General features: G+C 43.9%; 1 protein-coding gene across 6 annotated transcripts in view; it reads right to left on the bottom strand.

The window, feature by feature from the left end:
• The window catches only part of MGAT5 (alpha-1,6-mannosylglycoprotein 6-beta-N-acetylglucosaminyltransferase), a 118,999-nt gene extending 99,643 nt beyond the window's left edge, over nucleotides 1–19,356 (bottom strand). For 4 of the 6 annotated variants that reach the window (XR_014557267.1, XR_014557268.1, XR_014557269.1 and 1 more), the window contains exon 1: nucleotides 19,007–19,356. The gene's annotated coding sequence lies outside the window, so the exon portion shown is untranslated. Of the gene's footprint in view, nucleotides 1–18,286; nucleotides 18,383–18,589; nucleotides 18,721–19,006 lie in introns of those variants that run through there. The other 2 variants (XM_083707871.1, XM_083707872.1) reach the window with 2 other exon arrangements.
• Nucleotides 19,357–21,168: the final 1,812 nt, after the last annotated feature.

The following is a 21,168-nucleotide window of genomic DNA, read 5'->3' as shown; positions in this document are numbered from 1 at the left end:
TACTGCCTTGAGTTTCCAATAGTTCCTTCTTTAAATCTTCCTGTTGTTATCCTTTTCTTTTGTGGCCTCTGAGTTGTTTCCACAGGCGAGTTGAAATAAACAATAATGTGCTTCTGTGTGAAATTTGTATGACTCTCCCTTTTTTTGCAGCTGGTAGTTCCAAAATATCTGGAGGGCCGAGTTTGCCTATGCCTGCTCTAAGGAGCATCTTATGGTGATTGACAATGCAGTTTCTGGTGGTCTTGGAGAGCCAACATTCCTTGTAAGCATCCATTTCCCCCCTCCCTCCAAAAAACAAATTGGGGAATGGATCAGACAAGGTCCAGGCCAGGAGAGCAGGGCTGCCCTGTCAAAGAGTTCAGACTTGATGCCACTTGCAGTCTTCTCAAGAGTTCTTTCTCACCTATGTCAGTGGCAGTTCAATTTCAGTTCGATTCCAGCAATTGCTGGCTTTACTTTCCATTAGCCATGCAAAGGATTGAGCTCTGTGGCTTAAGATAAGCTTACAAGTGGTAGGTTGTTAGCCATAGGATACATCAGTGGACTCTGAACTCCCTTCAGTAAGAATTCTCAGAGCCCACAGGGCATGTTAACGTGATCCAGGGAAGCAATTATTTCAAACATCCTTGAAATCCAGAATGAGTAGGACTAGTCATGTTATAGGCAGGCGGGTGATATAAATCAATTGGATACACGTTGTTTCATCCAAGACAATGAAACACAACAGTCCACTAGTATCCAGTAGTACCCATCCTTTCTACTGGGCATACTGGTATGCTTCAAACATTTAAAAACATTTCTTATCAGTATTACACAATAACATTGGTGACTTAGAGCAGTTTTAAGGAATGTCATATGCCTCCTTTGCTGCTTATGTTTAGAAGGGCAGTTAAAACATATCAGGCTTTTGAGCCCTTCTAGATAGTTTGACCGCTCTGCTGTTATTATTTTATACTGCTTAGTGTTTTATTATTTTTAAGTGTCTTATTGTACACTATGCTCTGATCTGCTTTGGGAGGAAAAGCAAGATGCAATGGTTCAAAATAAGGTCTCGGTGTTTGTGCATAGTTTAGGGAGTTACAAGAATAAAGGTAGGTGAAGTAAATGCTATCCTACTTCACAAAACTCAGCCCTGGATGCCAAACTTTGGAGCTTCAAAATTATTGAATGCACACACAGTGACAGAAGAAGGCTCTAGGGCTCTAGGCCAAGGGGTGGGGCGAACCATCCACAGGGGCAGGGCACACGGTGCCCATATGGACAGCGAGCCTGGCACCCATATGGACAGTGTGTGCAGTGTGGGGCCTCAGCTGCCCTATAGCTATGGGGGAGGCAGCTGGTGGACAGCGCAGAGCCTGCGGGCATTCACGTGGCTCTGGTGCGCTGCAGGCCCCACGGTGAGTGCCAGCCGCCATTTTGTCACTCCCCCCCCCATGGTGACACCCAGGGTGGACTGCACTCCCCACACCCCCCTTCCTACGCCCCTGTGCACACACTGCTATGGGATAATATAGGACATAATTATAGGAGTGAAATGGTTGCTCACTCTTTGTTATGATTAGCTGATGAAAATTTCAGAAGATTATTGACTTACTCATGTCAAGCCTTTTCTGCTGCAACCACAAGGAAATCCATGCCTTTTAGAGAGTTACACAGACAAATACAATATATTTCACAATATGTGTTATCTAGATCAAGAACAACATTCAGCTTCCCATTCTAGATAATTGAAGCTCTCTTAAGAGTGACTTCTTCTGACTGCTGAAATTTCAAAGGCTTCATTTTCCTGGAGCAGACAGAAAACTAGTCACTAGCCTCAAACAGCAGGAAGCGTTGGAATCAGGAAGTTGGAAACATTAAGGTAACTTACCGAAACCCATTAAATAATTTATGACTGAGATGGAAATTGTAGTGATTCAACAACAGTATGGAATTATCAGTAGGGGTGACCAACATATTCACTGGACCCATACTGTTGCAGAAGAACTAAGAATGTATCGCTCTCAGCTAAAACGCAAATATCTGGGAGAAGAATAGATGTGTTATAATACCCAAAGATGTGTTAACATAAAGTTCATCAACTTTTAGTTATTTGTACACTGAAATAAACATTAATAATAACAAAAGAGATGCCTACACCAGTAGCTGTAGCTATTATTATTAATTATTATTATTATTATAAAGCAGCTGAAAATCCACTGTTCCAAACTTACTGCATACAGTGGTACCTCACGTTACATACGCTTCAGGTTACAGACTCCGCTAACCCAGAAATAGTACCTCAGGTTAAGAACTTTGCTTCAGGATGAGAACAGAAATTGTGCTTCAGCGGTGCGGCGGCAGCCGGAGGCCCCATTAGCTAAAGTGGTGCTTCAGGTTAAGAACAGTTTCAGGTTAAGAACGGACCTCCGGGACGAATTAAGTACTTAACCTGCGGTACCACTGTACATTAACCCATGAGGTGGTCTTAGACAAGAGCCCACAAGTTTAATAGACAGGATCTGGCAACTTCTGACCAAGAAGCTATGCCCGCACCCTTCTACCCTTCTCCTAAGTATTTAGAGGATGGCTGTGATTGGGGCGGGGGGTATCCATCTTGTCATGGTGCACTTAGAGGTTCTCTGATTATCCAAAAAGGCAATCATGCTGCGTAATTCCCTGTCATCCTCCTAAACTGTTTCATGCTCTGTTTTCCTATGTAAATGTATCACAATTGTCACTGTAACAGGATACTCCCTCCAGTCAGGGATAAAAGCAGAGTCCTGGGGCTTGCAAAAGCTGGCTAGCTATCAATGTCAGGCAAGATCTATGGAACCTGGCTTTAGGAAAGCCATCACTGACAGAACCCCAGCTGCACTTTTTACCACCATTACTGATCTGTTTTGCAAAATTGTTGTAAGGATTACTGAGATAATACATGCAAAATGCTTGAAGTGTACAAAGTGCAAGAAGAAAGATTAAGTATATACAGAAGTCAAAGTGAACAAGAAATATATAAATTCTATCTCAGCTGTCAACCATAAGGTTCTAAAACAGTTTACAGACCAAAACATTATTCACAAGAAAACCGCAACAATTATTAATCCACAAACTAGGATTGGTGTTGGTATAGCAAAACTCACCAATAAATGTTGGGGGGGGGGGGAGTTAACATGGCACCTAAATCAACAAAGCACATCAGAACTTAACTTGGTGCAACAAAAACCATGTAACAATCCAAAATGTTATCACTTTGATATCCTTTCACTGATGACCTACTGCCAGTAGCAAACACAGTGAGAAGCCCATTGTTACTGCTAAAGCAATAGGACAGCCTTTGCCAATGTTGCATCCTCCAGATATTTTGAATTACAGCTCTTATCAACCCCAGAGAGCTCTGTGGGAGATGTGGTTGAAAGATCTGGAAGGCACCAGGTTAGCAAAGGCTGTGACTGGACTTCCTCTAATAGCGCCACTAATATCACAGTGCTAGTTGCTGACTATCTCAGTGTAGTAAAGAAATTGAGGGAAGATGTCAACCTGTCTTCATGCCCATTCTGCTGATTTATCCATGTGGACCGCAAAAAAAGTCCAGTGAAAATTAGCATCCTCTTTCTCTACCTTTATTTTCAGGGCTGGTCCACCCATGAAGTAAGGTGAGGTGACTGCCTCAGGAGGGGCAGCAGATCCAGCCTCCAAGGAATGCCTCGCCCGCTGTTGCTACCACTGCCGTGGTGAAAATAAAATGTTTTAAATATAACAAATATAAATATATAATCAGGATTATAATGTGTGTTTCTACTAATAATACTGGAACTAAGAAATGATCTTGTAATTTATTTTTCTTTTAAAAATTTGTTATTGGCATTTTGCTGTCGTTTTGGAAGTGAAAAGCTGATATGACTCTTCTTATGCTATTACAATGGGAATAAATCAAGTCACAATTTAATTCATGAACAAAGAGAAATCTTATGATACTGTGCTTTAAAAGACAATTGGTGGTATGAAATTGTGGGTTCGCTCTACAGGTGGTGGTTGTTGTTCAAAGATCAAACCATCCGTATCTTCTCCCTTAGGCTTCACCAGAACTAAAGATAGATTATCTGTTCCCTTTGGGCTTGCTACCACAAAGCAAGATAGAAATATTGTTCTCCTGGCCTCTAAGACCTACCATATTTTTCGCCCTATAAGACACACTTTTTCCCCTCCAAAAATGAAGGGGAAATGTGTGTGCATCCTATGGGCCGAATGCAGGCTTTCACGGTGCGCAACAACCCCTCTTGCTCTCCAGGCTTCAGGAAGCTCTCCGCAAGCCTTGGGAGCCCGCGGGAGTTCCTGTCGGGCTCCCTAGGCTTGCGAATAGCAGCCTGCATCTCGAAGCCTGGGGCGGCTGCACAGTGTGCCCCGGGCTTCGGTTCCCCGACCTGGTTTGGAGGCTGGCGGCGGGGAGAAGCGCGCTTCTCCCTGCCGCCAGCCCCACAAGCTTGGGGGACAGCAGGGAGGTGGAACACCACCATCCCGCTGTCCCCCGACCTGGTTTGAGGGTGCGCTTCTCCCCGCAGCCAGCCTAACAAGCTGGGGGACAGTGGGGAGGCGCAGCGCGGCGATCCCGCTGTTCCCCGACCTGGTTTGGGCTTCAGGCAGATATCCGCAAGGCGTGGGAGCCCAGCGGGAAGTCGCGCCAGTCTCCCAAGGCTTGCGGAGAGCTGCCTGTTCTGGGGGCTGGAGTTGGGGGAAGCTCGGGCTTCCCCCGCCCCAGCCCCGCGCCTGAGGGGGAAATAATTTTTTCCCCTTTATTTCCCCCCTCCAAAACTAGGTGCATCCTATGGGCCAGTGCACCCTATGGGGCGAAAAATATGGTAAGTGATGCAACCTTTTTAGCTTGCAGAACAGGTCTTTCCTCTTGTCAAAATGAATTAAGGATCATTGCTAATCTATCCTTAATGGTACAAATACCTTCACTAATTTTCATCAATCTTTCCCTCAAATGCAAGCCAATCTGACCTCTTCCCAGCTTGCTTTCACTACTTTTTCCTCAGGCAAGCCTGTGAGAACTGGATATCCCACAAGCAAAGACCTACATTTATCTTCTACAATTATACTTTACATTCATTCTCTCTCCCACATAGTTCTTGTAAAAAAACGGCAGCTTGGGGCGGTGGGTGGGATTTCCTGTGCAAGTAAATAGAGTTCTGTATGCATACACAAACTTTCCCTTTGGTTCATGAGGATTAAAAACATAGTAACAGCAGCCTCGGTCCACTACCAAATTCCCAGCTAAGAAGGCAGCCCACCAGAAGCATGGGTATCATAAAATTATTCTAGACTTTTCCGGTGACTATTAATAGAGTCTCCATCCAAAGAGATACAACAGTCCCTCAGGATAGTGATTGACAGCCTTCACCAAAAGCTGAGCAGCAGAGAGATGGGGTGACCAGCTGCTTCCACCTGTCATTAAAACAGGCTTTCAAAATACCGTTTAACCATGGGTAGGCAAACTAAGGCCCGGGGGCCGGATCCGGCCCATCTTCTCAATCTGCCCCATGGCTGGTCTGGGAATCAGTGTGTTTTTGCATGAGTAGAATGTGTGCTTTTATTTAAAAGGCATCTCTGGGTTATTTGTGAGGCCTGCCTGGTGTTTTTACATGAGTAGAATGTGTGCTTTTATTTAAAATGCATCTCTGGGTTATTTGTGGGGCATAGGAATCCATTCTCTTTTTTCTTCTTCAAAATATAGCCCGGCCCCCCACAAGGTCTGAGGGATAGTGGATCGTCCCCCTGCTGAAAAAGTTTGCTGACTCCTGATTTAAACTATAAAGATCCTTTTAGAGCCAAGTACCAACTCCACAATTGTTGCAGCAGTGGGATGTGCCTGAAGCATGTTCCAGTTCATTGTGATCCATATGTAACAGTGATTGCAGTCAGCACTACCTGATCATGTTGCAAACTTCACTGTAACAGTTTTGGCTCCATTATAAAGTTCTTGAAACTCATGAGTAAGACTCTATGAAATAGGCTAGCAGCTGGCAAGGCCCCAGTGCAACATTTTGGACATTGCATTAACAATATTAAGCTCCCATGAGGTAGCTACATCTCATAAACTTTGCTGTAGAGCTATTGAAGATTTGTAAGTGACAAGCCTCTGGCTGTTTGGAAGTTGGGCTGGCCATGTTCCAGACAAATTAACACTTATAAGAAGCCTGACTGATATCAATGTGGATTAAAATGTACTTCACTTTGGCTTGAATGTACCTATTATCATGGTGACCTTTACAAGCCATGCTGCTATCTGTACACCTGTTATGGCTTAATTTTTTGAGTCACTGAAATCCGTTTGGGACGTCTTACCCAACAGTCCTCCATTGTCCATGGAGGATCAATGACATCTGGAGAAGGTTTTTTGAGACGCAGTTACTGAAGGAGGTGGAGAAGGAACAAGATGAGCAACTTTCATTTCATGTCCTTCATTGAGTTAGCTTATCTCAGGAGCTGAGCTTTTCATTTGCAGTCGTCCTGATAAGTAATATTCCCCAGAAAACTGTGCCTGGAAACCAGCTACAACTTGGCTAAGCAAAACTCCTTCCAAGGACATCAGTATATATGCTTGTCTGGCACTATGCCCACATACTAGGTCACAATGATTATTCTAGCTGGAATGCCCATGCTTGTCTTGATTGACTTCATTGGCAATCATAGGCATGGTGCAGTCGTCAGAACTACTTGTGTGTCCCCAAGCACATTCCACAGTACTGATAAGCAACAGCAGCAGTGATCTAAAAAGAATGAGATATGATTGACCAGCTCTTCTGTCACTGCGTTCAAACTTACAGCTTTCAAAAACCCAGCCTTTTTATAAAAAGGCTCCTGCTGGTGTCCAAATTTTTTTCAAAGAGGACCAGATCTGATGAAGTGAAGGGCCGTGCGGGCCGACCAAAGGGCCAAACAAGTTTGTTAACCTTTTTTCAGGATTGAAGCTGTTGAGCTTTTTTTATGCTTTTACCCCAAAGTTGTTGAGCTTTTTAAGAGTTGAAGTTGCTGAGGTTTTTTAGTATTTCACCCCAAGAAATAAACTGCCACAGGAACCGGATTGAACCAGTTTGGCCCCCGAAATGGACTTTGGACATGCCTGAATCTTGCTCTTCCATATATGCAAAAAGTAAAACTCATTGGCCAAGTGAGCAATCAAAACAAAAATGCCACTGGCTAAAAACTACTCAGAAATAGAAAGTACAACCAGAGACTCAACAGGAAAACAGAACGCACACCTACCTAATATAGTGTCTCATTTATGTTCCTAGGAAAGTCATTGAAATTCATATGAATAACTTTTTCAGTAAGAATTACAAAAACTATTTAAAAGTTTGCCTGTATCTGTTCTTCAGCAGATCTGTATCTGTAAAAGCAGCCATTTATGTAAGGCTTTGTCTGTTTCTATAAATATTCCTTTACCAGAATATTTTAAGAATTTCATCTATTTATAATGTTCTCTGAGCATCCCTATTAATAGGAAGAAGGGTGTTTTTTGTTTTAGATTATTACACTACAACGGTCTCTCAGGCTATTTTAAAAGTCATTTTATTGGCCTTCATAATGCAAAATACAGAGGTAACATACCTCTCAAATACTTCTTGACAAGAAATGAGGCCTACTGATGCACTGAAGCCTAACAAGAGGCTAATTACCATCACCAACAGACAATAAGAACAGAACTGGGACCTTTATTTATAACTAAGATTCATTGCACCACAAGAGTCCAGAATACAAACTTGGAAGCCATTTTAATAATAATAAAAAAATGAAGTCAAAGGATTCAAAGGATTAAACATGTAAGATTTCACAAACACATTGATTCCCCCAGAGTCACATCCCAATTATGATATGGGAGGAAGAAATCTTCTTCCGGACTATAATGTAGAAGGCTAAAATATTAAGAGCAACCTCCATATAAAAGTTAAGGAGGCATACAGCAATCCTTCATGAACCCTCTCTCATCTAGTTAGTTCTCCATTTGTTTTTCTTGAATACAGAAAACTATGATTGCAGATGTGAGTCCATATGCAGTGGTGTTAAACACATTCACATAAATGAACTTTAAACTTATTCCTTAAAAACCACATACTTGACTTACTTTCATTGCAGCTGTATCATGAAACAACTGGAAACAAACACAACTAAACTAAAAGACACAACTTCTGGCCACCAGCCTTCAACAGATAACAAATATTAGATTATTAAAACAGAAGTAAATGACTATGCAATTTTATCTAATTAAGCAAGCACTCACACAGACTATGGATTCAGCTACATTAGTCAAAAAAACCACAACCCACTTTGAATGTGTTATAAACATGCAACACCAGATGGTAAAGGTAAAGGTAAAGGTACCCCTGCCCATACGGGCCAGTCTTGACAGACTCTGGGGTCAGATGGTGCCAGAGAGCAAAACAAATTTCTATGCTATTTTTACATAGCTTTTTTTCTTTAGTTTCAACAATTTAATTTCAGACTTATTTTTAGTGGGAGTTTTTCCCCGCGTGTAGATCCACCTTATGAACACTTTAGCAGACCAACAGGTTTACAAGAAGACAATACTTTTTGTATTATATTTTTTGTATCTGCAAAGCAAATTTTCCTCAAGTGTCAGCATTTGATTAGGTGGGACATAGTATGAAGGTACATAACTGAGTAGGAGGCTGCATGGGTAACCCATGTATCTGCCTGAATATAAAGAGAAGAAAGAATAATTCCAATCTATTATAGTGGAACCCCTTATTTAAGTCACAGGCTCCTGTTTTTTCTATTCTAGCTTGTTTTGGCTTCTACTTGTGTTACCCATAATGAACCACACCCAAAAGCCCAACACCAGAAATTGCATAAGAAAGAAACAACATGAAATATGAAAAGGAAAGTGAATCATCTGCACAGTTCACAAATTGCTTCTACTTGGAACCTTGTATTGCAACCAATCTCCTTCTTTGGAGGTCTTTAAGCAGAAGCTTGACAACTATATGTCAGGAGTGCTCTGATGGTGTTTCCTGCTTGGCAGGGGGTTGGACTCGATGGCCCTTGTGGTCTCTTCCAACTCTATGATTCTATGATTCTAAGTATTCATATGTTCTGTATAAATGCATATAAGCTGAGTAGGCTAATTTGCTCAGTCCATGACATCATGACCCATTCATCAACATCCCTGGAGCAGTATCATAGTTTTTAACAAACTTCATTATGCTTTTTTTTAATAAATAAAAAGGTACACAAAAGGAACAGGTTTACATTTAATTGAATAAACATACACTCAGTTCTTTGTAAATGAAAAAAGGCAAGCACTCTGCTTAAAATATGGAGGATTGAGGCAAGGCTAATCAATCACTACTGGATTTGCATATAGCTAAATATGTCTTTTTCACAGCAAAGCTAATGGGAAGAAAAGAAGTCAGGTTCTGTTTTTAAAGTCAGTTTGTAGGCATCCCAGTTGGCATATTGATTACCTGCTTAATTTTGACAACTTCATTTTGTAGATGCATAGATCTGTACTGTTCTCAGCACACACTATTAGTTACAAATTGCTTCTGCTCAGTGAAATCCTAAATGAAACACAACCAACTTCCCAGGGAACCTCACCATAAATAACCTGTTCCAGGTCTATGCCCTATCGTGCCTACCATGAGGGTTGCCATATTTCAAAAAGTAAAAACCAGGACACCCCAAAAGGCGCGATTTGTTGATTGACTTGCCTAAGAAAGTGCCACATTTCAGAAGGTGATTCTTCATTTAAACAAGCATGCATCTTGCTCAAACATTACATGATACAGCGTACAGTGAAAGCACTATGCAAGTACGGCAAGAAATATACAAACAACTCCTTTCCCAATTTCACTGCAGGATGGAAAAAGACAGTTGACTCAACAGTTCCCAGTAAAGCAAAGGACATCATTCCTGATCATATTCTGTATGCGTGCTTCTGGAAACATATGACTAGTTACAGTTGAAACAGAATGGCAAATTAAGAATGTCCAGATCATTCGAGCAAAGTTAATTTTTAGAACACCAAATAGATAAGGGTTTTGGCCAGTATAGTAAGGACCCCATAGTATTGAAAGGGAAAGCCCCAACCTTTTGTCCCACCTCTTTCTGCTTGCTGATCTCTTGAAAATAAAAGGGATAATTGGGGGTGCAGATGGGAGGAAAAGAGATGGGTATGGATTGATAGGGGAGTATATGATTGCTTGCTTGTGTGCAGCCAAAGTTGTCTGGCCCAAAGTTGCTGCAGAAGACTCATCAAAGGCAACAGGTGCTACTTTCTTCTTCTGCCTCTCAGGCTCTGTATCCTCTCTGAAGAGGGTTTTGGCAGAATGGGAAAACAGAGTTAGAGTGATATATTTTGAATTTTGAAATATTTTGAAATATTTTGAAATATTTACTTATCAATTTTATATACTGCCCCTCATCTGAGGATCAAAGGGTAGTTTACAGTATAAAAATAACGAACAAAAAAAAAATCCACCCCAGATTAAAAGGCCATAGATTGTTTAATTAACTAAAGGTCTGGGAAAAGAAGAATGTTTTTGCCTGATGCCTAAATAGATGTAAAGAAGGTGCCAGGCAAACCTCCCTGAGGAAAGCATTCCACAAATGGGGAGCCACAGAAGAAAGTCCATTCATGAGTTGCTACGCTCCAGACCTCTCATGGAGGAGAGACACAAAAAGAAAAGCTTCAGGTGATGATCACAGAGTAATGTAAAAGGAGGACAGGCTACATTCTTTCCTCCTGAGGCCCCCTGCCTCACACACACCAAGAATCTGTTCTGGGGGACTAAGGGGTTCTGGGGAGACAGCATGGAAGGTGGTACAGGGTAAGGAGAAGTTGGAGAGACAGACAAAAAAACACTTCACCATTAGCAAAGCTGCAATTCAAGGGTCACAAATTGATTGCAATTCATTATTTCCAACGAAAGCTGTAAATAAAGTCTACTCAAAGATGAATACTTGAGGAAACTGTCACTTTTCTCTAGTTCCAGGTCCATCTATAAGGGTCGTTTGATCATATTTTCCAACTTCACCGGTAATTTCACATAAAGTCCTCTAGCACAGTTTCCCCCAACCTTGTGCCCTCAAATTAAGGATGTACAAATTTGATTTCTCTAACTGGAGGAGTAAAGGTAAAGGTAAAGGGACCCCTGACCATTAGGTCCAGTCGTGACCGACTCTGGGGTTGCGGCACTCATCTTGCTTTATTGGCCAAGGGAGCCGGCATACAGCTTCCGGGTCATGTGGCCAGCATGACTAAACAGCTTCTGGAGAACCAGAGCAGCACCTATTTATCTACTTGCACTTTGACATGCTTTCGAACTGCTAGGTTGGCAGGAGCAGGGACCAAGCAACGGGAGCTTACCCCGTCGTGGGGATTCGAACTGCCGACCTTCTGATCGGCAAGTCCTAGGCTCTGTGGTTTAACCCACAGCGCCACCCGCGTCCCAACTGGAGGAGTAGAGTCACTGAAATCAATGGATTCAAGTAATTTAGTTGGATATTACCCATAGATTATTAGAAGCATCATTTATAGAATGCTACCAGCTGTTGTTCTCTTTTCTTGAAAAAATTAAGAATGTACTTTTTTTTTTTCTCTAGCAGGAAAATATCTTCCTAAAGAGGGTTGTACAACACTGCAACATGTGACCTGGCCATTTTTCAGTCTGGCCCTGGGATTCCATTACTAGGTTTTCATCAACATGTACCATACTGGCAGTCTCATAAAGTCAGCGCCATCCTCATAACAACATTTTGGACTCTGCCTCCTTCGTCTTTTTATCTTTTCTCTAATTATCTTAACAGGAAGGTAGTACTGAAATGCAGAAAATACACTGGTGCTAAGACAGACTTAGAAATGTACCAGGCTAGTTGCCTAGATAGCTTGACAACTGAGAGCCTGTGTTTGGATGATGACTAGCATACTGATTTCTTAAGAATCTCAATTTTCTGGTTGCGAAATGTGTCTCCAGCGCTTAAGTTCCTTAGGTGAACATGCCCTGAGCAACTTCGCCCAAATTGCAGCAACTGTAGCAGAACACAGCTACTCTGTAATGGCCAGCAAGAAGCTCTGTAGTCAAAGGAATATAATTACAAAAAGTCTAGATTGTGGTGCCGGAAATGCAACCAGAACTCAGAGTGGGGGAGAAGCCATCTGACTGTAGACTGTGGTGTATCTACAGGTTTTCTGTTCAAGTGCAGAACCTGGTCTCTGGCAACTGACTTTAGCAAGTTGCTAGCCATATGTACTACATTCAAAAATGGGGCCCAAGTTGCCTTGGCATCAATGTCAGCGATTTATGGCACATGTGACTGCCTCTGCAGCCTTGCAAATCTAACCAGGCAGATACAAAAGGCAGAAACCGAGAAAGCTGGTTTACTCCAGTTACTAGGCACATTTGTAGGCTCCTCCCCTCTAATAATTAAAACAAATTTACAAAAATGAGCTCTTCATAATTTATATAAGACAATATACTATGAACCATACCAGAAATGATCACACAGGCATGCAAAAAAGTTGTGTTAAACACCTACTAGTATGCTGCTCTGATCTGTGCCAAATTTTGTAATTAAGTCTAACCTTCATATTTTCATTACATTTTAAAGAAACAGGACAAAGACTCCCAATGCTTGGAATATTACTTTGTTGTTCTCTTTACAAGCTTATATCTGTCCATTAGGCTCCTAAGAATCTCAGTGAGGTTTACAACACACACACACACACGGCAGCAAAACAACAACAAACAAACAAACAAACAAACACTACCTAATAAAGCTAATGATTCAAGAAAAACAGAGCAACAGAGACTTAACTCCAGTAGTACAAATGCATAATCAGATGGATAGCTCACAGGCACAACACAGAAATTTAATGTAATGTCACCTCTGTCACAACATTTTAATTCTCTTTTTTTATATGGACACCTACTGTCTTGAAATGCTCTTGTTGCAATCTTTGACGGATGCCATAACAAAATTAATTTGTTACTTGATTTAATAGATAGTTAAGTTTTGGCTCTTGTTGATGCAATTTCCAGACTTTGAAGTCTGGAAATTGTGTTCTAATTATGGATTTCTATTTTACACTTGGTATTATATTTTGCAAGCCACCTTGAGCAATGACTTTCAAGGTAAGGCAAGCACTAGGCAGGTTCATAGAGTCAAAGAACTGTAGAGTTGGAAGCAGTGTTAGAAAGTGATATGAAAGCTAGGAGCTAAATGACACCTTAAACCTAGGTTATGGGCGCAACAACAGAGTGTCTAGACATAAGTTTTTATAACAAGAATACAAAGCTGAAAATGAATGAACAACAGCTAAAATATTATGTTCATTTTTCACGTGGTCTAGTCCTTCACCTGCCCACCCCCCTAATATTCTTAAGAGGGTCTCTCCTCCAGTCTTCAGAGAGGAGCTGGAAGTGCAGAGGCAGGAAAAGGTCCTCCTTTGCTTCTAACTCTGCAGTTTTAATCTGAAACCTTAGGTCTAGTACTGCGCCCAGTGCTCAGAAACTGCTCGCACTAATTAAATTCCCTGTCACAAAATGCACCTAGAACAATAGGAGTTTTGAACACTGGTTGGAAGGGCCCCCAAGGGTAACCCTATTCTAACTCCCTGAAATGCAGGGATCTCAACTCTCCAAAACAACAGTTTTCTTGGAGACTTAGGGGAAGCCCTGTGAAAGGACTTCTTCCTGCAAAATGGGGTTTTCTCCAATCTCTCGCCCCCATGCACTCCCTGAATTTGGTACAGGGAAGTCTGAAGAACTCCCAGTGGAACAGTACACAGGGAGAGGAGGGAAGGATCATTCTGCCTGACAAGCTGAGATGCACCTTAATGGCTGTCTTATTATCAATCAAATATCAAGGATGATGGAAAAGGAACATAACAGTTGGGTTTTTTTATTTTAAAAAAACCCTCACCTGGAAATTTACTACTGTTTTCACACAAATGATAGACATGGAGGAGTTTACCAATGACTGTTAGTCAATCTACGGCAACAGGGCTTTCCTATGCAGAGGGGCAGCATACCAGAAACTGAAGACAAACAAGAGATAGCCGCTGCATTCATCCCATGCTGTTAAGAACCCACTGATATCTAGCCAAGCTCTGTTAAAAGCAGGAAGTTGGGTTAGTTAGCCCTGTTTGGCTCCATCAAGGCAGTTGTTATGATTGCATCTCACAGAAGCACCAGGAAGATTTTTGAAGAATCCATAGGCTTTCACCTTCCTTACACTAATGCCATGTATGCATTACTGTTGTCTGTACTGAACAGATTTGTCTCACTTTGGAGAATCAGAATAGCAGCATTCTACCACACCATTAGTACTTCAGCCAAATATATTAGGCAAGCATATCCAATATGAGACTGTTGCTACATGTAGACCTAAGGAGCAAAACAGATCATGTTAACATTTTCGTAACTAAATTTAATTATGATCGACTGGAGTTTCCCCATCAATTCCAAAGGGTGTTGGGTCATATTTTTTCTCTCTCTTTCCTCAAAAGACAAAAATAAATAAATACAGCTGTGGGAATTATTAGGTCACAATATAGACAAACCACATTTCTCATGCCATCACATCTGCCAACACAGTCCCTTGGCATCCCCACCGCTGTTCAAGAAAACAACAGAAGATGAACATGTACAAGCAGCAATAATTCATCTAACATGTAGAATTTTTGTTTTATCAGCACAGAGAGCTATGATATTTACATGCATTCAAGCTGACAGACTTTTAGGATCTAGGATGGGGGAAAATGATTCTGAGGAGACAAGACGTGCAAGAAAGATTATAGCTGTCTCAATCCTATCCATGTCAACTCACTGCTGAGTTCAGCTAAGCTTACTCCAGGTAAAAGGATACAGGAGTGCAGCCTTAGGCACAGCCTCATTTTTATTTATTATTTTGCATCCTTCAGCAACCAGACATCTGATTTTTTTTTCCAGCTCTACTCTGAAGATAGCATGATTGAACACTTATGGGGAAGACAGTGGGGAGATTTGAGGGGTTCAGACCACAGTACTTTTGAACTCAAGCAGTGCAGCACAATAGGACATTTATCTATAATGTGCAGAAAGTCTGATACACTAGATACACTGAATGGGCAACTAATTAATAAAATTTTCTGCTTCCAATAAGGTTTGTTTTAAGAAGAAAACATCTATAAATTGGTATTGTAGCATTATTATTTAAGCTCTAATTTCTAGCAGATGAATAAATTACGATTCACTTTTATTATCTATACAAACTATATTACTGTGCCTCAATGTGCAAGGTTTAGGAAATATATTAATGGAGGATTTAAGCCATTAAATATTTTTTGATGAATTTCAATAGGGAAAAATGTAAGGTTCTACACTTAGACATGAACCAGTTGCACAAATACAAGATGGGGGACACCTGAATTGCCATGTGAAAAGGATATAAGGATCCTAGAAAACCACGAGCTTAACATGCTTTAACAGTGCGAAGCAGCAGCAAAAAAAGCTAATGCTATTTTAAGCTGCATTTAGTGTCCCGATCAAGGGAAGTAATACTCTTACTCTATTGTGCCTTGGGAGTTACTGTGTCCAGTTATGGGCATCACAATTTAAGGAGGAAATTGACAAGCTGGAATGTGTGTAGATGAGGCTGACCAAGATTATAAAGGGTCTGGAAACCAAGCCTTAGGAGGAATGGTTGAGGGAACTGGGTATGTTTAGCCTGGTAAAAAGAAGACTAGGAAGAGATATGATAGCCATTTTCAAATTTCTTAAGCACTGTCAAATGGAAGATTGAACAAGCTTGTTTTCTCCTGCTCTGGAGGGTAGGACTCAAACCAATGGGTTCAAGTTACAAGAAAGGAGATTCCAACTAAACAAGACGATTAACTTTCTGGCAGTAAGAGCTGCTCAACAGTGAAACGGACTTCCTTGGGAGGTTGTGGACTCTCCTTCCTTGGTGGTTTTTAGGTAGAGGTTAGATGGCAATCTGTCATGTATGATCTAGTTGAGATTCAAGCATTGCAGGGGGCTGGACTAAATCACTCTTGGACTCCCTTCCAACTCTACAATACTATGAATTTTTAATCTCTACCCATTAAAAAACATATAGGTCCTGATACATGAGCAATCAGAACACCTGTGGACCTTTGTGAGGAATTTGCATATACAAGGAATGCAGAATTGAACCAATAAGCTAAGTTATGACACACAATTCAAAGAGTCCTCACCAATAAATCATAATCACAGCATGCCAAAATAAAGCATCCTTTCAAAATCAGAAACATTTTAGAACACTCTACCAACTTCACATTTTGGGATGCTTATATACCTCTGATTTACAGTGAAGAAGTTTAAGCAAACTTGAGGCTAAATACAGAAGTCAGTCAATACCACAAAGTTATTTTCTACTTCAACACTAAAAGCCAGTGTTCCCACTCATTGTGTTCTGTGCAATGTTCCTCTCACAGAGCATAATAAACCTTTTGGCCATCCTTGCCTAGGAAAACAGAAGTATACCTCATTATCTTTTATCGTGAGTATGCTTGCTCTCCCTGCATTGTTTACTGTCATTTCATGCTGTGCTATATTTGAATTCCACTGTGGAATGAACCCATCTCACCGCTCTTTTCCATTCTGTATAAAATTATCATTTATATTAGCAAAAAAAGTGACAGCATGCTACACTGGACTTGGGAATTTTAATGCCCAGATTTAACATTCTGGCTTTGCCATATTTAGCATGAAGTGTGCTACATTCTGAAGTAGCTCTAGGTATGGTGCCACTGTGGCATTACTACCCAGCAACAGAGGGAATAGAAATTTAATAAATAATAACAACAATATATGACCTTTTAAACTATGTGTGGGGTGAGAAGCTTATTGTTTCTGTTTGTTACTATGCTATATATTTTTGTGTTTTTATACTGTAAACCACCCTATGGTCTTTGGATGAAGGGCAGTATAAAAATTCAGTATAAAATGTCAATGTAATGTTGACATGCCAAGTTTGCTGGTGTGGCCAATTCCCACCCCCTAGCCATACATACAGACACATGTCATTTCCAATAGCATAAAGAGAGCTATTACAACCACCAGACTGTAAGGCTGTAGGTGCCTTTCAGTGACCTCAGGTTCCCTATGGACTTCCTAGCCACATTTGTGTGTTTGTGTGTTGGGAGACAATAGCTTTAGGGAAATACAAACTCTGGCTGAGCTGCTGAATTTCTGAATCCACCCTGAGTCTCTTCCTGAAGCGCAAAGAAATGCTCTTCCTGAAGAGCAAAGAAAAGCTTGAAGTGCACACCATAGGGGACACACGCACCAGGCCTCTTTGTTCCTGCCCATACCTCCAATGCAAATGCTTTGACATTAAGGCTGGGTATAAATGCAGCAGATAAATGATAGTCCCCTGCAACACACACACCCCTCCCATCTCTCACTACAATCTCAGGGAAGCATCACATAATCCACCAGCCCAAACGGAAGGCAGGGTGGGTAAAAGAAGGCCAACAAGTGTTCCTTCTGCTGGGTGACACAGAAAAAAAAGGCATTGCAGCCATCCCTCAGGGCCATGAAGATACTTGGCGGAGTATCTTTACTGGCAAAAGCTGCATCCCTCCCTCGGAAATTGGGCTGGGAACATCACCACCAGCTTGTTGGCACTGGGAGGTGGGGGGAGGGAAGAGAACAGGAGAAAAAAGACTTTTCTTTCATGGAAGACCAATAATAGCTGTCCACAAAGACAAAGGCTGGAAGCAAACAGCGGTGCACGTTAGGAACCAGAGCCTGAAAAAGCCAGGAAGAGAGGCAAGGGGGCTCCCTCATCCCTCTGAAACACTTTGATATATCCAGTAATAATGTTTACTATATTCCCTCGAGAAAAGATAGCAAGGTGGCAGACTCTGCTCAGGGGGACGCACAAGGCAGGGGAGCGAAACTCGAGCCTGCCGCCCACCTGCTCCACCAAGGGAAAAGGCCCCTTAGTAGGAGGCAGAGGAAAAGGGCCGGAGCAACTGTTTTGCGTGCAGAATGTCCCAGGTTCGATCCCCGGCATCCCCAAGCAGGGAGAGGCGAGGCATGTCGATGGGGACCGACCTGCCCCAATGGCCTGACTCCACTTAAGGCAGCTTCCCAGGTTTATTTCTCCACCCAGCCAACCTGGAAAGTAGACGCAGGTGTGGCAACCTGTTCCCCATATCTCGTGGCCAGGAAGAATGGGGATTTGGGGTGGGGTGGGGGAGAAGCAATTACTGTCCTAATGATAGGAAAAAGCCCCCCTCCCTTGTTGGTCTTACCCGCCTGACAAAAGCAGAGGAGAGAAAAGGGACCGGATAACACACCCTCGTCGTCCACACTGACAGGGAGAGAGAGAGAGATACCGAGCAGGGAAGTGACTGTGCACCGGACGCGGCCACCACGCGGGACGCGCTGGAGAGCAGGAAGCAGAAGCTACCTTGTCCCTCATCCATTCCTCCGTCGAGAGAGGAGCGCCCTGGCAGAGCTGCTCTGCCTCCAGAAGGCAAGCGAGGTCGAAGCAGCATTTTAACCGCGCTCTCCACCCTATAGGCGCAGGCAGGCAAGCAAAGGAGCAGACCTACCCCTCTGCCCGCCTCTGCTCTGGCACACGAGGGGGAATAGTACGCTCTTTCTTCCACCGCTCTCCACCCCCCCCCTCCGCGTAAATGCGGGCGAGGAAAGGCGAACTGCTTCCATCCTGACCACACAGAGAGAGGTGGGGGCGGCGGGAGAGAGGAGAGAAGCAGCACGTTTAACTACGGCGGAGTAAGGAGGGAGGGGAGACGGAGCCGCTGCACTCCGCTCCCCCCCCCCGCCCCCCGCAGTCCTTTCCCGGCGCCCGGCAACGCCGCCGCCGCCGCTGCACACCCCGCCGGGCCCTCGCGGCGCTGGGAGAAGCCGCGTTTCCAAGCGAGCTTCCCGGTGCTGCTCTCGGGTTACACGGGGGCAGAGCAGAGTGGAGCAGAGAGAGAGACAAGCCCCGCAACCCCGCCGCTTACCAGCTTCGCCGGCGAGTCGCCCCGCCGCCCTCCTCGCCCATCTTACTCTCCCAAGCGCGGCCGGGGCTTGGCCCCCCCGCCGGACTGGCGGGGAGGCCGGACCTGGAGCAACGCAGTAGTGGCGTCGGAGGCGGCGGCGCTCGGCGCTCGGCGCTCGGCTTCTTCCAAGGGCCAGGCTCGCCACTGCAGCGCCCGAACCCCGCGCGGAGCGGCCCGTGCTCGGCGGCTCCTTGTGCGCCGGCTCCTGCGGCAGGGTCAGGGAGCCCGGGCCGAGCAGGGAGCGTCTACGAGCCTCCCGCCCGGCCGGGAGCGTGTATAGCAGCCTCGCCTCGCCGGAGAGCCAGGGAGCGTCTGCAAAGTGCCCACCCTGGCGGCGAGCGCGCGCAAACGAAAACAACAAGGGGCGGGGGGGGGGAGAGAGAGAGCCGCCTGCCGCGAAAGAAAGGGAGCGTCTCCAAAGTGCCACACTCGTATCCAACGGCCTGGGAGAAAGACCGCAGCAAATCAGGACTCGAGAGAGAGAGAGGCTCTTGGCAGGCCTCCGCGGAGGCGCATGACACCGTGTGAGCGTTTGGCTGCCGCGTTGTTGTCGTTTTAATGCGCTGAGCAGCAGCACGTCCCACATTGCTCCAGAAAGTCCTCAGCAGGAAGGGGTTAAATCCTTCATCTCTGTGTGTAAAACAACACTGCATGAGCAGGAAGCATCTGCAGCTTCCCGGGTCCCGTTGCCCTGGAAAACGTCCCCACAAAACCCGCTCCGTTTACGCTTGCAAAAGTCGCCGCCGAGACGGCCGGGCATCATTAACACATAATACGGTTAGATAAACCTAAAACTTCCCGCTCTCGCTCCCCCCCTTTTTTTTTACAGCACAGACATTCATAGATTTCCCGTCTGCTGGCCACGGCCCCAAAGCGGCTAGAGGCAGCCCAATGGACTGCTCTGCAGTGCAGGGTTTCGTACCGTAATAGGTACCAAAGCATAAACTTCAAATGATGCATGCACGAAGATTACGTGCGCAATGCACGGCAGTGAAAAACACATAGCCACAATGACAGATCGGAGCTTTCTGAGTAAATACAGAACGAGAAGTGGGAAGTTGGGTGAGAGCCTGATTTAGAACCAGCGACGACCCTGTATTGCAGTTCCCCACGCATTAAAGGCTCACACGCCTGACAGCTGTTAACACGTGGTGAATGAGCGACTGGCTCAAATATCACATTTCCATACCACTTCAACAAGCAAACACCAGCCCCTAAATGCAATGCTTTCCAATTCATCCAGTTGACACAATCAGCTGCCAGCCATCATATACTGAATAACTGTGGTACAAATGGCCATCCCCAAAACTTTTTTGAAGAATGCCTGGGGGTGTTTCACATGGTCATGCATTGCAAGCATTGTTCACAAGTGAGATGATACAGATATGGACCCTCCCATATGTAGTGCAAGGGGGAATCCTGACCAATTAGAATCAGTACAGTGGTACCTCAGGTTAGGTACTTAATTCGTTCCGGAGGTCCGTGCTTAACCTGAAACTGTTCTTAACCTGAAGCACCACTTTAGCTAATGGGGCCTCCTGCTGCCGCCGCGCCGCCAGAGCAGGATTTCTGTTCTCATCCTGAAGCAAAGTTCTTAACCCGAGGTACTATTTCTGGGTTAGCGGAGTCTGTAACCTGAAGCATATTTAACCTGATGTGTATGTAATCCGAGGTACCACTCTAGTTGGAAGGGACCCTGATTATCATCTGGCCCAATCCCCTGCAATGCAGACCCCATTCTCCTGTTCACTTGGACATGGTGGCAGCAATGGTGGCTGGTTCCATTGCAAGGAGAACAGCAGCAGGTGGAGCCAGAGCTAATGACAGGCAACACCCACCAATTCTAGTTTTGCCCCTCCCCATCCCCTTCCCTGCTGAGCTCTGGATTGACTGAGGAAGAGGAAGGTGGCAGCTAGAGCAGGCAGGTGGAGGCTGCCTGAAATCAGACTGAGGTTGGTGGGAGGGGCAGAGACAAAGTGAATCAGGATGCGGTCGGGGCGAGGACCCCTTCACACCATGTCTTGGTCCAGATATGGCTCAATCAGTCATGCCAAGCCAAACTACATGATAAATGTCACCCTTCAGATGTTGTCAGACTACAACTACCATAAATCTCTGATCAT

Source organism: Podarcis gaigeae (assembly GCF_964106915.1).
Source record: "Podarcis gaigeae genome assembly, chromosome: 1".
Classification (NCBI taxonomy): Eukaryota; Metazoa; Chordata; class Lepidosauria; order Squamata; family Lacertidae; genus Podarcis; species Podarcis gaigeae.
This window is presented reverse-complemented; position numbering and strand designations above follow the sequence as displayed.